The sequence below is a fragment of the Equus caballus genome, chromosome X (genome assembly GCF_041296265.1).
Source record: "Equus caballus isolate H_3958 breed thoroughbred chromosome X, TB-T2T, whole genome shotgun sequence".
Taxonomy (NCBI): Eukaryota; Metazoa; Chordata; class Mammalia; order Perissodactyla; family Equidae; genus Equus; species Equus caballus.
Window position 1 is genome coordinate 62,014,619 of NC_091715.1, and position 16,557 is coordinate 62,031,175.

The window sequence follows — 16,557 nt, forward strand, 5'->3', positions numbered from 1 at the left end:
TAGATAGAGTGGGGAATAGATGCTATTGCACTAGGCAGGGCAAGATATGATGGAGATTTGGTTGTTAATGGAGGATGGTAATAGTGGAGGCAGGAGAAATGGAGGATTGGGGAATATCTTGACGGTAGAACTCACAAGATGTGTTAATAGTTGGGTGTGAGGCAAAGAAAAGAGAAAAGGATAGCTCCTAGATTTTTAGCCTGAGTAACTGGGTAGATTTACTGAGATGAGGTTCTGGCTGCAGATATAAATTTGGAAATCATAGAGAAAGAGCTGGTATTTAAAGATATTAGGTGGGAGGAGATTAGCAAGGGAATGACTCTGGATAAAAAAGAGATCCAAAGACAAGACCCTTTGTCACTTGAATAATGAAAGGTCAAAGAGATGAGAAAGAGGGGCCGACCCCGTGGCTGAATGCTTAATTTCGCATGCTCTGCCTCGGTGGCCCGGCGTTCGCCAGTTCGGATCCTGGGTGCGGACCTATGCACCGCTCATCAAGCCATGCTGTGGCAGCATCCCATATAGAAGACCTAGAAGGACTTACAACTAGGATATACAACCATGTCCTGTGGCTTTGGGGAGAAAAAAAATTTAAAAAAGAGGAAGATTGGCAACAGGTGTTAGTTCAGGGCCAACTTTCCTCACCACCACCACCAACAACAAAAGCACACCTTAAGAAAAAGAGAGAGACGAGAAAGAGGAATCAGCAAAGAAAAAGAAGAAGGGGCATTCAGTAAGGTAAGAGAAAAGAAAACAGGAGGGTCGAGTCCTGGAAGCCAAGTGAAGAGACTTTCAAGGAGGAGGGAATGAGCTTTGGTGTCAATTACTGCTGAGAGGTAGGATGAGATGAAGACTGAGAACTGACCATGGGATGTGGCAGGGTGGAGGTCACATGGGCGGAGGCCTTGCATTGGCGTACAGACATTCACCAGCTTCTTTGAAAGACACTGTGTGGTTGTACAAAAGAAGATGCTATGCGGCCAGGCTCAGGATGGGCCAGCAAGACTATATTCTGCCCATCATTTTCCCTTTCAGCTACCTGGACCCTGACAACTGCTGCAGGGTTGGGAGCAGGGAAGGAAGAGAGCTTCCTTCTGGCTCTGTTTACTGGGAGACCTCCTCTTCTGTAGTGGGTTCACTTATGACCTCTTGCCATGTGGGCCACTAACTAGCCTCTCCGACATTTCAGATCATCTTGGAGTAAACAAACAAACGAAAGAGAGGAGGCATGGAAATCAGCCCAGCTTTACCTACTCAGGCTGAGTCTGAAAGAAATTGCTGGGAACTCCAAAGAAATCAGGCTGCCCCCGCTCCCAGCCTGCTTCTGTTGTCCTTCCAACCCATAGCTGCCCTTCGCCTCAGAGGGAGCAATCCATGACTGAGTCACTGGTCCAGCCTGGTAGGGTTGGCTGATGAACTGTTGGAGGCACCTTCAGGGCAGGAGGAACGTCAGGAGACGGTGGAAGGAGCAGAGCCCGAGGTAGGCCCAACTGTTCCTGGTCTTTGCTGCCATCACCTGCCACCCTCAGCAGGGCACATTTTCCTTCATGGTTCCCCTGCTTCTCCCCATCCTGACAGACATCCTCCCCATGAGGATGTTGGAACAGCAGGGTTCCCCTGGTACCCAGATTCTACTGCCAGGTCACACATGCAGATGGCCTCGGGTGGTGTGGGGAGGGAAGATTCCAACCTGCAGGGGCTTAGTTTTCAAAGACAGTATTGGCTTGACTTACTGTGCAATCTGGAAAAAGACCCAAACCCTAGGGATTCTGGATGCATAGCCACATCCAGCTTAGCTGTGACCCTGACTGACTCCTTGGAACCTCTTTCACTCCATGGAGACAACCCTCAGGTGGGATGTACACTAGTTTTTGGAAGTCAGCGTCACATAAAGAAGAGCTATGAGACTGAGTATATGCAAAGACCTAAGAACTCAAATAGTGATCAGGAGAACAATATTGTTAAAGCAGAAAACTGTAAGAGTGTCATCCATCAGGTGAAACAATCCCTCGTTTCCCTTTAGTGATTTATGGTTTACAAAACACTTCCCACGCTGGATCTCATTTGCTTCATAGCAACCTTGTGAAGGCCCATGTATGATCCTACCAGGCAGCCAGCAGAGGCTCAGTGAGGGCATTGGACTTGCCCAAGGGGCCAGGCAGTTAGGCCAAGGGGCAAAGTGGAGCCTCATGCTGACTCACAGTCCAGCTCTCTCGCCAGTATACTGCATTGTAGTGGTCACTTCCGTGTGGTTCTGAAGGCTTATTCTGAAGCGAGGCCCGCCAAACCCTAGGGATTTTTGTTTTTCAGGAGCCTGTTTCACTGTGAGATGTGCTCCATCTCAGCCTGGAAAGCTCCCAGATTTGTCATGTGCCCTGTAATTTCCTGAATTTGTATTAATTTCTGTGGTACTTGACTGGGCTGAAGGATATGTTTCTAGATGGAGTATTTGGAAGCGAATTTTGTTTTGAACCACATTTGCTATTTTCCTCAACACTCTGGTGCAACTGATGAGTCTAAAAATCAGCAGCGAAGCCACAAAATATGCTGAGTGGTGCCCAGGGTGACGTGAGTGTCTCATTGATTCCAATGACAGAGTCTTCATGTCTCAAATGCTCTGCAGAAACTCTTGGAGAACATGGTCTGCACCTCCTATACACCTCAGCTAAACACCTGAACGCTGTGCAACGTCTGTACCAGGGAAGAACAAAAAATAACATTCTGCATTCTACTTATGCTTGTGCTTCTGTTCTCAGGGTTAGTCCCTTGCCTATTTAAACAGAAGCTATGCCTTCTCAGTGACCGTTGGTAAACGAGAGTAGGTTGGGGGTATACAAGTGTTACCAGGGAGCTAGATTTAGCCGGCACTTTTATTTGCTCATACAGAAGACTTTACTTAAACTAACAAACTAAGCTTAACAACAGAAATATCAAAGGAAGCACAGGTCTCGAATACGTACTCTTTTAGTGATAATATACAGTTTCAAAATCATTTTGCATTCTGTAAAAGTCCCAATAAATAGAAGTATCAGTGACAACAGTTTGTGTTTTCTTCTAACTTAGCTTATGGCCCAGTTTATGGTCAAGAGCTTGCCTACCCAACAGGTACTTTCTTCACCTAAGTCAGTTGGTTTGAAAGCAACCATTACAACTGTTTTTCATTCTTCATCATTTGAACCACATAACCACACACCCAAGTCCCTGTATCTTGTCTCTCCTATCAGTATGCAGTGAGATTTTAAAAGTGAACAGTGTAGTACGGCTTTTCCATTCAAGGGTCCAATTTATTTTCCTAGCACTAGCTATGAGGAGGTGGCATAATTCAGTTCTGTGTACCATATGGCTTGCCTCCATCCTGATGCCCCCCCATCCTCATATTCATTTATCATTTTCTTCTATGAGATAATAATCCCTTATGTTTGTATGTGTGCTTTACAAGGTGCTTTCATGTTCATTCTCCTGTTTGATCCTCACAACAAACCCATGAGGTAAATGCAGCAGTTATTATTTCTACCGCAGAGGATAAGAAACTGAGGTCCAGAGAGGTTCAGGGATTTGCCCACGGGCACACTGCTATAATGTGGCTGGAATGAGACTGAGCCCAGTTTTCCTGACTCTAAGAGCAGAAGGAAGGGGGCTCTTCCACTCACGGATGCAGCCATATCAGATTCTTTCCTCAAAGGCCGTAAGGCTATTCCTCGGTGGATCAGTAGCCACGCCTCTTCCACTCTTCCACTGCACAGGGCAGGAGAAGCCGGGCAGAGCTTTACCATTCCCTGACACAGACGTGGAGTCTGCTCTCTTCCCACGGTGCCCTCTAGCAGTGTGCCCTCTCACTGCTTCCCTGCCCTCCCCCTGATTCTGGCCTCTTCAGACTCTGCACAACATTACAGCTCCCATTCAGCTGGTCTGAGGGCCAGGCAAAGTACCTGTGTGAGCTACGTACGAGGACTGCTTTCCCTGACAGAGACACTTGCTGCCCCGGCCAGTTGTAAACTGGAGTCCAGTTTAGGGCTCCAGGGAGGGCAGCCAGAGCCAAGTAAGGCTGTGGTGGAAGGACATTGTTATCTGGAAAGGCTGCCTGCCGTGTTATTCTGTCCACATTATGGAGCGAGTTCATCTCAGCTAATCCCTACTCAAGGAGAAGCCTGTCCAAAACTTCTCATCAAAATCTGTTTGCGACCTTGATTTACACAGTACTGCCTAATTTGGGGCCATTCCCAGTCACATTCAAGTGTGCTTAATTCTCAAGCAGTCTGTTGGAATGGGAAAAGTGTGGAGCTCAGCATCAGAAACCAGGAATGGAATCCCAACTCAGTCATCTACTGGCTGTGTGACCTGGGGCAAGCGTCTTCACCTCTCAGCAGCTCACTTCCCGGCAGCTCAGATTCCTAAGACTCTTCCATCTTCCACCAATAAGTCCTTTTATTTGGTCTTAAGATGCCATGTTAAAGATCGCCAGAGAAGGAAAAGCAGACTGTGCATAGTATTTTCATCTTTTTCGGTCGTCAGCAACACTATTTGGGTAAATTAAGGAGAAATTGTCCCACCCCCACCACCACATACACACCAAAAAGAAATAAAAGATGAAAGAGCTTCCACTTTTTATAAAAGTTCAAAGTTGGGCTTGAAGCTCACTCAGTCTTTCCTCAAATATTTGTTGCACACATATGATAAGCCTAGGACTGTGTTAGGCTCTGTGGAAGATACCAAGATTGGGAACACGGTGTTCCTGGTTTCAAGACAAAGGTAAGAAGGAGCGAAGGAGGGAGGGAGGGCAGACAGACTTATTTAGTACCTACTATATGCCAGACAGTGTGCTGAGTAATTCAAATACATTATCTCCATTCATCTTCACTCTGACTCTATGAGATAGGTGCTATGATCCCATTTTATCGGCGAAGAAACAGGCTCGGAAGAGCAAGTAATGTGTCAATTTGTCGTGAAGCCGTGCTTTGAACTCCAGGATGTCTGGCTCCAATGTCCCTACTCTTTCCACCATTACCTTTTGTTTACAGTCTGGTGATGGGGGTGGCTAATACATGGGTACAAACACCTCTATTACAAGGTGGAAAAAATGTGCATCATATGAGGGGTGCCAGAGGAAAGGCTGCGGGACACGGAGTAAAGGTATATGAGTGAAGACTTCATGGAAGAGGTAACATTCAAACTTGTGTTTGAAGGATTGTGTAGGCAGAGACTGCTGGCTGCCTACCCAGTACCTAGATTGCCTCATTCCTTAGTAACAGGGCCATTATTTATCCCTTGAGGCAATGTGCCCTGCTGAAAGATTGTATTCCTCAGCCTCACTTGAAGCTAGGAATGTCCAAAGAGATGTATGCAGAAGATTGTTGAGCGGGACTTCTGAGAAATCTCTCTAAGAGGGAGACAAACAGCTGGCATGTGCCCATTTTGCCCTTCCCTCTTCCCTTCCTCCTGCTTTCAGGCAGGGACTAGGACATGACGGACGTCCAGCAGATGACTCCAGCAGCCATCTTGGACCATGACACTTTCATAACAGTACATGAAGTGATTCGTCAATCTTTTTATGTGCCATCATTTAGTTAACCAGTCCCTTTTTATGGACACTGAAGTCCTTTTCAATTGTTTGCTATTATGAACAGTGCTGCAATGAATAACCTTGTACAAAGGGCATTTTTGAAGCAAGTCATTATATCTGTAAAAATAATTTCCTAGAAGCAGACCGCCTGGGTTAAAGTAATACATTTTAAACTTTGTCAGAGATTGTCAAAATGACCTGGATGGATATGTGCTAATTTTCACTATCACCAACAGTGTGTGAAATGAACAAGCCTTTTCTAAGCATTTACTACACATGCCAAACGTTGCGTTAGATCTTGAGGAGATGCAGTCCCTGCACAGGGTATACACTGAAGAGGGGCTTTTAACTCAATCTGGGACTTCAAGAAAGCCTTCCTAGAGGCGTTGACACCTGAACTAAGTCTCAATTGATAAGGAGTTAGCCAAGGAAAGGGAGGAGGTAAAGGCATTTTAGGCAGAGTAAATGACTTGATATGTCTCCTATATTCCACTTATTCTATAGGCTGGCCCTTAATCAATCTCTCTCTTAATCAGTCTCTCTGTCTCTGTCTCTCTCCTCTCTCTCTCTCTCTCTCTCTCCTCCCTCCCCCACCTCGTAATTTATTTGTTGAAGTAACTGGGTGATTTGCCCTGTAGCATTTCCTACAGCCTGGATCTTGCATTCTTGTGGTGTATTTAACATGTTCCTCTGTCCTCCGCGTGTCCTATAAATTGGTGGTTAAATTTAGAAGCTTGGTCAGATTCAAGTTCAACTTTATGGTGGTGTGCACTTCCATCAGGAGGCACAGAATGTCTGATCGTCTCTCTTTCTGTGATGTTAGCCACCCCTGATGATCAATGCCTAGATCCACTAACTCATTAGGGCATGCAAAATGATTTTATTCAAATTCTGCCATTTCTTATTCATTTATTAGGTAGCATTCTTCTATAAATAAAACTCCTCTCATCTCACTATTTGGTTATCCAGCAGTACCACTCGTTTAGAAAAAGCAGGATAAATGCTTGATTCTTTCCTTTAATTTGCCACATTTAAACATTTGATTTGTTTAATTCTTTGCAGCTCTGATCCTTATTGTTACTCACATTGCCCCATCTTTGGCCAGTGAGAGCCTCTTCAGGTTGGCTCCCGAGTCCTTTTGACAGAACCCTAGCAGTCGCTGAAAATTTCCCTGCTGTGGCATATGATAAGATGTTGCCGGTCCATTTTGTAAGTTTTCAGACCCAGACCTGGAGTCATCCATTTCTCCAAGGAGTCTTGTTCCCTTTTAGTGGAAAATAGTAGTTGAAGACCACAACTTGGGTGCGAGTGATACTCATTGCTACTGGATAGAACACGGTTTCTGATCATTTGCTATAACTGCAGCTCTGTCTGTCTTTTGGGCACATCTCAGCAGAGATTTACAGTCAAAGTATTTTGTGGTAAGGTCACTTGGAATAGTTTCGTTCTCTGGGTTTTGCCACCAAACTGGATACACATTTAAGTTCATATGTTTATTCTAAGCTCTTAGATATTGTTTAAAGTTGTTTTTTTTAGGTTTAATTTCGTATTGTGATTATATGAAATTTTTATATAGCCTAAATTCAAATCCATAAAAAGTCTACCTACCATCTATCCCTGTCCTCTCCACCCTATTCTCCACCTCCATTTGTTGGCAATCTTTTTTTTTAGATGTTATGGATTATCCTCCTATTATTAATTTTTAAAATATAAGCATATATATGCCTATGTTACATATATTATATATTATTATATGTATAATCTAATTATTATATATAAATAATCTAGTATGCACATATAATAATACATAATCTTATATATAAGCTATGTACACAGTATATTATATGCATTATTATACATATATAATACATTAGATATATTAATATATGTTGTATATATTATACACTATATAACATATAACATAGTATGTAATTATGATAATATGTTATTTGTTATATATAACATATATATTACACATATATATTTATGCTTATATTCCTATCCCTTCACCCTTTTCTTAGATAAATGGTAGCATACTAGACGCAGTGTTTTGCACCTTGTTTTTTCTACTGAATGATATATATTGGAAATCACTCCATGGTAGTGTGTAAGGATGCCCCTCGTGTTTTCTTTAACGTGCGATAATACTATGCTGCACGGATGTGATTTTGGTTTTTCCCCAATCTACTATTTGAGGAAGAGCATCTCAGTGTAACTTTACTTTGCCTTCACTTTCTTACGAGCGGGGTTGAGCTAGATGCATTTCTTTTCCTGTGAACTGTCTGACCGTATCTCGAGCCTATTTTTCTATAAGGTTGTTTGTACTTTTTTTCACTGGTTTTAGAGTTTCTACTTTTATGTTAAATATGTTAACCCTTGGTCTATGGAAAAAGTTGTAAATATTTTCCCAGTTTGTCGCCAGACCTAATTTTCTTTATGGGGACTTTGTCATGCAAAGATTTTAAATTGTATTATTGTATAATCATTTCTTTATTATTTCTAAAAGTTTTTTAGTGGACTCTTTAGGGTTTTCTAGACATAAAATCATGTCATCTGCAAAGAGTGACAGTTTCACTTCTTCTTTTCCAATGTGGATCCCTTTTATTTCTTTTTCTTGCCTGATTGCTCTGGCTCGGACTTCCAATACTATGTTAAATAAGAGTGGTGACAGTGGGCATCCTTGTCTGGTTCCTGTTCTTAGAGGGATAGCTTTCAGTTTTTCTCCATTGAGAATGATATTTGCTGTGAGTTTGTCATATATGGCCTTTATTATATAATCAAATCTAAACGCCTTTCCTCTTTTGGATTCTGAATTTTGAGTATATTTGGGAAAGATTTCCCCACACCCGTGTTATAACATAACATGAATTATATAACAAGAATTCATATAGGCTTTCTACTGATAATCATATGATTTCAAATTTCTACATTTAAATAGCTGATCCATTTGGAATTTTTATCATGCAATGGATCAAATTGTATCCTTTTCCAAATAACTATGCAGTTATCCCAATAACGTTTATTAGGAAGTCCACATTTCTCCAATGAGTCGAGAGCTATTTTAATTGTATACTAAATTCACATATCTGATTGAGTCTCTCTTTTTGGTTTTTCTATTTTGTTCCATTGGTCTGTTTGCCCAGTCATACACCGATACCTCATTTTAAATACCTCTATTTTTAAATACCTGGTAGTGGTAGCCACCCTCCTCCCCTGACCTTGCACTCTTTTTTTGTTTTTCAGTATTTTTCTGGCTATTCTTGCTTGTATGTTTTTTCAGATGTATGCTGTTGAGTTGTCCTATACAACAGCATATGTGTTGGGATAACTGGATTTGAATAAACGGGAACAAATCTACTTTTTTGCCTTTCAGAAGTGATTTCTGTAGGTTAGTTTTATCACCTACACAACGACTTCTCCTTTGTCCATAATTACACTCTTGATTTTGGAAGTCGTTTTATATGGGAGCCCACATATGCAAAGCGTTAAGAACACATGAACGATATTTTGATGCTGAAAATTGTCTCAGTGTGAAACAATCCCCTTTTCCCTTTTAGTGCCTTACAGTGCACAAACAATTTCCCCGTGAAGTATCTCAACGAATGAAGAAAAGCATTTGATAAAATTCCATACCAATTCATGATTAATTAGCAAACTAGTAATAGAAGGAAACTTCTTTCATTGAATAAAGGGTATCTTCTTAAAACCTACAGCATGTATCATTTTTAATGGTTAAACATTAGAAGCATTCCTTTTAAAATGAAGCATAAGGCTAGGATACTTGTTACCACTGTCTCTATTCAACATTGTTCTTGGGGTCCTAACCAGCACAGTAAGGCAAAAACTATGGATAGGGTTGGGAAAGGAACAGCCCCCAGCTGTTTTTTACTTTTTTAAATGGATGCTATGTGATTGACTAGATAGAAAACCAAAGGTAATCTATAGATTATATATATTATCAAGAGAACTAATGAAGGGTCAGCATGTTTGCTGGATATAGAATCAATATACAAAATTCAAGTTTTTTCTCACGCACCAGCAAGAAACAGATAATGTAGTTTTAAAGACTCTAACACATACGGAAGCAAACTCTATAAGGTCTCTAGATATAAATCTATCAAAGGATGTGCATGATCTTTACTGAGAAAATTACAAAACTTTAATAAAAACTATAAAACTTCACTGAAATATAATAGGGAAGACCCAAATAAATGGGGAATACACCATGCTCACGGATAGGAAGATTCAATCTTGTAAAAATGTTAATTATCCCAAAGTTAATCTCCACATTCGATGTCATTTCAGAAAAATAACCTCATTTATTTTCATGGAAAATGGGCCTTATCAGGCAGATTTTGATATTTATACAGGAGAGCAAAGGGCTTAGTATATCCAAAACACTGTGGTAGATGAAAGACAGCTGCAAAGTCCTTTATACCTCTGCTGTTGGGAGGTGGGGCTATGTCCCCTCCCCTTGAATCTGGGCTGTTGTGTGATTCCTTTGACTAATGGAAGTGATGTTATACTCATTCTGGGCTTAAACTTTAAGAGGGCTTATGGCTTCTTAAACTTTAAGAGTGTCTCTTGGAGCCCTGAGTAAGATTGCCGGGTAAAATATAGGTCGTCCAGTTAAATTTGAATTTCAGAAAAACAGCAAATAAATTTTAGCATGAGTATGTTGCAAATCTTGTGTGGACATACTTATACTAAAAAATATTTGTTGTTTATGTGAATAGCAATTTTTTTTCTGGAGATTCCCTATTTTTATTTGCTAAACCTGGCAACTCTCACCCTGGGCCACCACGTCAAAATTCTGACTATTCTGTTGGAGAAACCGGTGGGCTGGCCCTGGGGCTACATGGAAAGGGACAGGGACTCAGTTGAGCCCAGCCCTCCACAGGTCTCCTCCAAGGCACCAGACATATGAATGAAGCTATCTTGGACCCTCCAGTGCAGCCTAACTACCAACAGAATACCACTGAGTGACCCCAGTCAACATCAATAGAGCAAAGGAATTGGCCACACGAGCCCTGCTCAAATGACTCACTCACTAAGTCAATGGAGATAATAAAAGTTGTTGTTTTAAGCCACTAAGTTTTGGAGTGCTTTTTTACGCAGCAAGAGATAACTAAAACAACACCCATGAAGAAGATCAAAGTGGGAAGACTTGCTCTATTAGATAATCAACATTTAGTTTAAATGTATAGTAATTAAGGTAGCAGAGTATTGTGTAAGAATAGACAGAGAGACCAATGGAACAGAATAGGGAGCCCAGAACCAATGCATTGCACACATGGACCGTTAATACATGACAGAAGTGGCATTGAAGAACGGTGGGGAGGCGATGGAGTTTCCACTAAATGATGCCAAGACAATTTCTCTATGGCAAGAACATAAAATTGAAACTCTACTTCCCAGAACACACACACACACACACACACACACACACACCCACACCCCAAGTACAGATCTAAATATGAAAAGACAAACTTTAAAGATTTTAGAGCAAAATATAGGAAACTACCGTCCTGACTTCCAGGTGAGGAAAGAACTACTTAAACGAGAAATAAAAACTACAAGGCATATAGAGGAGAAGATTGATAAATTCAACAACCTTAAAATCAAAACTTTCTGTGCTGGAAAATGAAAAAAGTCCCAGGACACTCCGTAGACTGGAAGAAGATATTTCCAATACACATAGCCAACAAAAGACTAGTATCCAGAATGCTAAAAATTAATGCAAATCAATAAAAAAATTCAGTGCAATAGAAAAATGGACAACTGAAATGGATAGGCAATTAAGAGAGGAAGAATCATGAATGTCCAATAAATATAAGAAAGATACCCAAACTCAGTAGTAATCAGGGAAAGGCACATTAAAACCATAGTGCATTAACCTCGCACCCTGCTGGGTTGGCAAGCATTGAAAAGTCCTGGAACACCACATACGGTGAGGATGTTCAGAAAATGGGTATTCTCAGACACTGCTGGTTGGAGTACATAACGGTAAGTCAATTGGGAGAGCAGCCTGGCATCATCTAGTGAAGTTGGCAATGCCCTAGAGAAACTCTCGCACATGTGTACAAGAAGACACGTGCAAAGATGTTGAGAGCAGCATTGTTTGAAATGGTGAAAGAATTGGAAACAATGTAAGTATCCACCAACAGAGGAACCGAACTGGACGAATAAATTGCCATATAGTCACTTGATGGGTTACCATACAGCAGTCAAAATGAATGAATCAGAGCTACTCTTAAAAGCAGAGACAGATCCCACAAGCATAATGTTGAGTAAGAAAAACAAGTTCCAACACTTATTTCAAATTATACAACTTATATAAAAATTTTAAAGATGCGCCATCATTGCTCTGTTGGTAACCGGAGTCAAGACCCAATATGGTCTAGGAGATGAAATGGAGAATGATAGTAGGGAAGGAAAGGGTTATAATCATATGGAACTATAGGAGTTTTTGAAGCTATCATATAAAGTTTGGGAAATATTTGTAGAAATATATTTGGAGGTTTTCTTGACTAAGGAGGTTGAAATATAATTTTGGATTTGACTGAGCTTAATGGCATGGGCACCATTATTAGAAATTCTGTATTAAAAGTACTAGTCCAGGCATTGGCCTTCAGCTCTTAAACTTTTTTGGGTTGGCCAGTGCAAGCTTGGATACAAGGTTAACTCATACTACAAGTTGCAAAAGGCTCAAAATCCCTTGGTACAATGTAGAAAAAGAAAATAAAAGATTTAGGGAGACCAGAATGCTGGATAGGATTTATGTTGCAAGTCCTTCCTGCCTTCTCCTAACAAGATTTGAATTACCCTCTTCACCCAAGACCTTGAGGAAGTTGTTGAAGGAAGTACTAGAATCTTAAAAAAACAAACAAACAGGGGCTGGCCCCGTGGCCGAGTGGTTGAGTTCGCGCGCTCCGCTGCAGGCGGCCCAGTGTTTCGTTGGTTCGAATCCTGGGCGCGGACATGGCGCTGCTCATCGGACCACGCTGAGGTGGCGTCCCACATGCCACAACTGGAGGAACCCACAACGAAGAATACACAACTATGTACCGGGGGGCGTTGGGGAGAAAAAGGAAAAAATAAAATCTTTAAAACAAACAAACAAACAAAAAGCTACAGGCTATTGTGGGAATAGAAGGATCCCAAGGTTTCAGAGCCCATATGGCAGGACTTAACTGCCACAAAGAGCGATAATGAGCAGGAAAGTGGGTGTTGTGGTGAGGTCTCTGGCTTACATACATTGCTGGGGTTCCACTATGAATGAAATCAACAGGATGTTTAAGACCTTACAGATTTGTTGTTTATTTAACAACAAAAACAATAACAACAAAGACAACAACCGTTCTTCTCGATATGGTTGAATGGAAGTCTGGCTTGAGCCATACCAGAAAGCCATGGGTCCTCACCCAGTTCTCAGAGCATCATGACTGAAGGAGGGGCCTGATGCCCCTGAAGAAGTACTCGGCTAAAATATCACAAGCGCATCCTGTTCCTGTTACTCCTATGTATCTCTGAAGACAGATGGAGTCATTGACACAGGTAACTGAACCCTGGGGAAAGAAAAATACCCAAATGTGTGGACCTAGAATGCCATTGTGGTCAGAATGGAGGCTCATGGGGGGCAGGTGATAAATGGAGCTTTGACGCAAGTCCTCTTCGTGGCAGGCCACTGGGGCCACAAACTCAGCCTATGTTTTTGAGTATTTTTTCAGTAATAGGCACAAACCCATCAGTTCTCTGACATATGGACTATTATCGCAGGAAAAAACAAGTGGACGCTGCAACACATCCCTGAGGAATTGAGGACCACAGTAGTACCATCAAAAGCTTGAAAGTTGCAGGAGAGGTGCATGTCCGTCATGATCTGAACACTTTGTGACCTACCTAGCCATAAACTCAGAGGAGTCTTGTACCACTCCATCATCAGGTGAAAGAAGTGTGCACGCGACTGGACCAGAGCAAGCCTTGAGAGCACAAGTAAGTTGCACAAGCAAGTGATTCACACTCCCAGTGTGACTACTCTTGCAATACTCTCACTTCTCCCTCAACCTGAATTTACATCTATGGCCTCACAGGTAATTTCCTCTGACCATCCATTTCCCCAATTTGTCCAGTGAAGATGGCCAAAATATTAAAATATTTTGGTAGATTATTGTAAGCTCATTCATGCCATGACTCCAACTAAAACTGCCGTCCTAGGAGTAGGCTTTTTCCTGGAGTAAATTAACAAAACTCCAGGCCTCTGGTATGCAATATCACTCTGGAAAATATACTTTCTCTATTCAAATAAACAGAGAATACCATAAGCAGTTCACCTGGTGGTGAGAAGAGCGTATTTTACCATCTTGCCTCAGAGATAGATCACCTCTGTGGTTCTGTGTCACACTTCAGATCGAAAGAACTTTGACTATCTCATCATTAAGAGGACACCATATTGGTCCACTACATTGATGACTCTGCACTTCTGGAACAAGGACAGCAGGGAGTTACAGGTACCCTAGGTGCCTTAGTAAGACATATGTGTGTCAGAAGGCAGGAGAAAAATACTGGGAAACTAGAGGTGCCTGATACTTCAGGAAAATGTTTCTTTTGGTCCAGTGGTCAGGAATAACTTGGGCTGTCTCCTCCAAAGTGCTGGCTATCAATATAAAGATGGCAGAAGACTCGGTGGACCCCTTTGGATTTTGGATTCAGGAGTCTTGCTCAGACCCATTTACTGGATGGTTTGGTAGAGATGCCAGGTTTGAGCTATGCCCATAAGAAGAGAGTGCTCTCCAACTAGTCTAGACTTCAGTGCAAGTGGTCCTGCCACTTGGCCTTTATGACAGGACAGATTGCAATGATGAATAGAGCCTGTGACAAGGCCCCAATAGGAGGAGTTTTGAGCTCAAGACCCTAGGGTTTTGGCCAAAATCATGCCCTTCTCAACAAGTAACAATTTTCCTTTTGATAAACGGCCCTCTGTCGTGTATAAGACCCTAGGGGAGAGTGCATGCCTCACCATAGGCTAACAGGGACCACATGAATCAAGCTGCCAATCATGATTTGAATGTTCTTTGATCCACCTATTGATAAAGTGGGATATGCACTGTCACTCTATCAAGGAGAGTTTAAGCAGAAGGAAGGGAATAATAATGATTGGAGTGGAAATAAAAGAAAGAGACAAAAAAATAGAGAAAATCAACAAAACCAAAGATCGTTTCTTGGAAAAATCAACAAAATTGACAAACTTTTAGCTAAACTGACAAAAGGGAGAGTGAGAGCAAGAGTGAGAGTGGGAGAGAGGGAGAGAGATGACTCAAATCACTAAAGGCAGGAAAGAAAAAGGAGACATTACTACCGACCTTACAGAAATAAAAGAAAATTACAGTCATACATCACTTAACGGTGAAGATATGTTCTGAGAAATGCATTGTTAGGTGATTTTGTCATTGTGCAAACGTCTTAGAATGTACACACACAGACATAGGTGGTATAGCTGACTATACACCTAGGCTATATGGTACTAATCTTATGGGAGCATCATCATATGTGCGGTCCATCATTGACCGAAATGTCATTATGGGGCACATGACTGTTTATGGGAACACTATGGACAATTCTACACCAACAAATTAGGATACATAGACAAAATGGACAAATTCCTAGAAAGACACACACTGCCTAAACAAGAAATAGAAAATCTGACCAGACCTATAATGAGGAGAGAGACTGAATTCAAAGTCAAAATATTTCCCAAAAAGAAAAGCCCAAGACCATATGGCTTCACTGGTGAATTCTACCAAATGTTTAGTGAAGAACTGACACTAATCCTTCACAAAGTCTTCCAAAAAATAGAAGAGGGAGGAATACTTCTCCACTTATTCTATGAGGCCAGTGTTACCCTGATGGCAAAACTAGGCAAAGAGATTAGAAGAAAAGAAAACTACACACTGATATCCTCTGGGCATACAGACGCAAAAATCCTCAACAAAATGCTACCTAACCAAACCCAGCAACATATAAAAGAGATCATACACTACGACCAAGTGGGATTTATCCCAGAAATGCAAGGTTGGTTCAACATACAAAAATCAATTGATGTAGAGTGATGTTAGCATCACAGCAGAGTGAATTATTCCCTTTGTTTATCCTCTATAAGTTACAATGAATTGGACATCCACTGACCAACACAGGACTCCCTAAACAGCACAGCAGGACACCTAAGAGATCCATAATCCATACATCTGAAGGTGGGTAGACTGGACACCTCGGAGGCAGTGAGGCTAAGGGAGAAGACCCTTCCTCTACCCCCAGCAGCAGTGACCCAAGGCACGGATCGTCATACCGGCGCATGTGCCTGTAAACAGATGCTGCAGGGGCAGAAACAACAGGCATGGTTTAGTCCCTGTCCATCCCCCAGTGGACCTAGCACATACACCTGCAAACAGACACTGCAGGGGCTGAGACAACAGGCACGGCTTAGTCCCTGCCCCTCCCCACCCTGCATTGGCAGGTAGGACAAACTCTGAGAATTCAGAACACAAAGAGGAGCCAGTGACCCAGCCACCTCCCACTCCCCTGCCAGTGGCCTGGTCTTTCCAACAGTGGGGACAGTATTCAAAACTCAGATTTTCCAAGCTGGGGAGGGAGGCCCTGACTTGGGTTTTCCAAACCCACCAGCCAGTGTCAGAGACCAGAGTGAGAGTGAGCAGCAATGACAATCTCTCCCTGCTTAGCTGCTGCCTCCCCCTGTGGTGGCAGGTGGAACATGTGAACAGAGGCTTCAGGAGCCACAGCAGAACTGGTGACCCAGCCACCAGTGGCGGCACCCCCAATGCCTGCTCTACCAGCAGCGGGGGCTGCATACAAGTCCCTAGGTCCCTGGGCCCCCGGCAGTGACAGCAACACCCATGAGCCTAGCACCCCAGGCAGTGGTGCAGCCAGAACCCCCAGACAACCTGGTAGCAGCAGCACAAGTGGTGCATGAGGCAGTAACA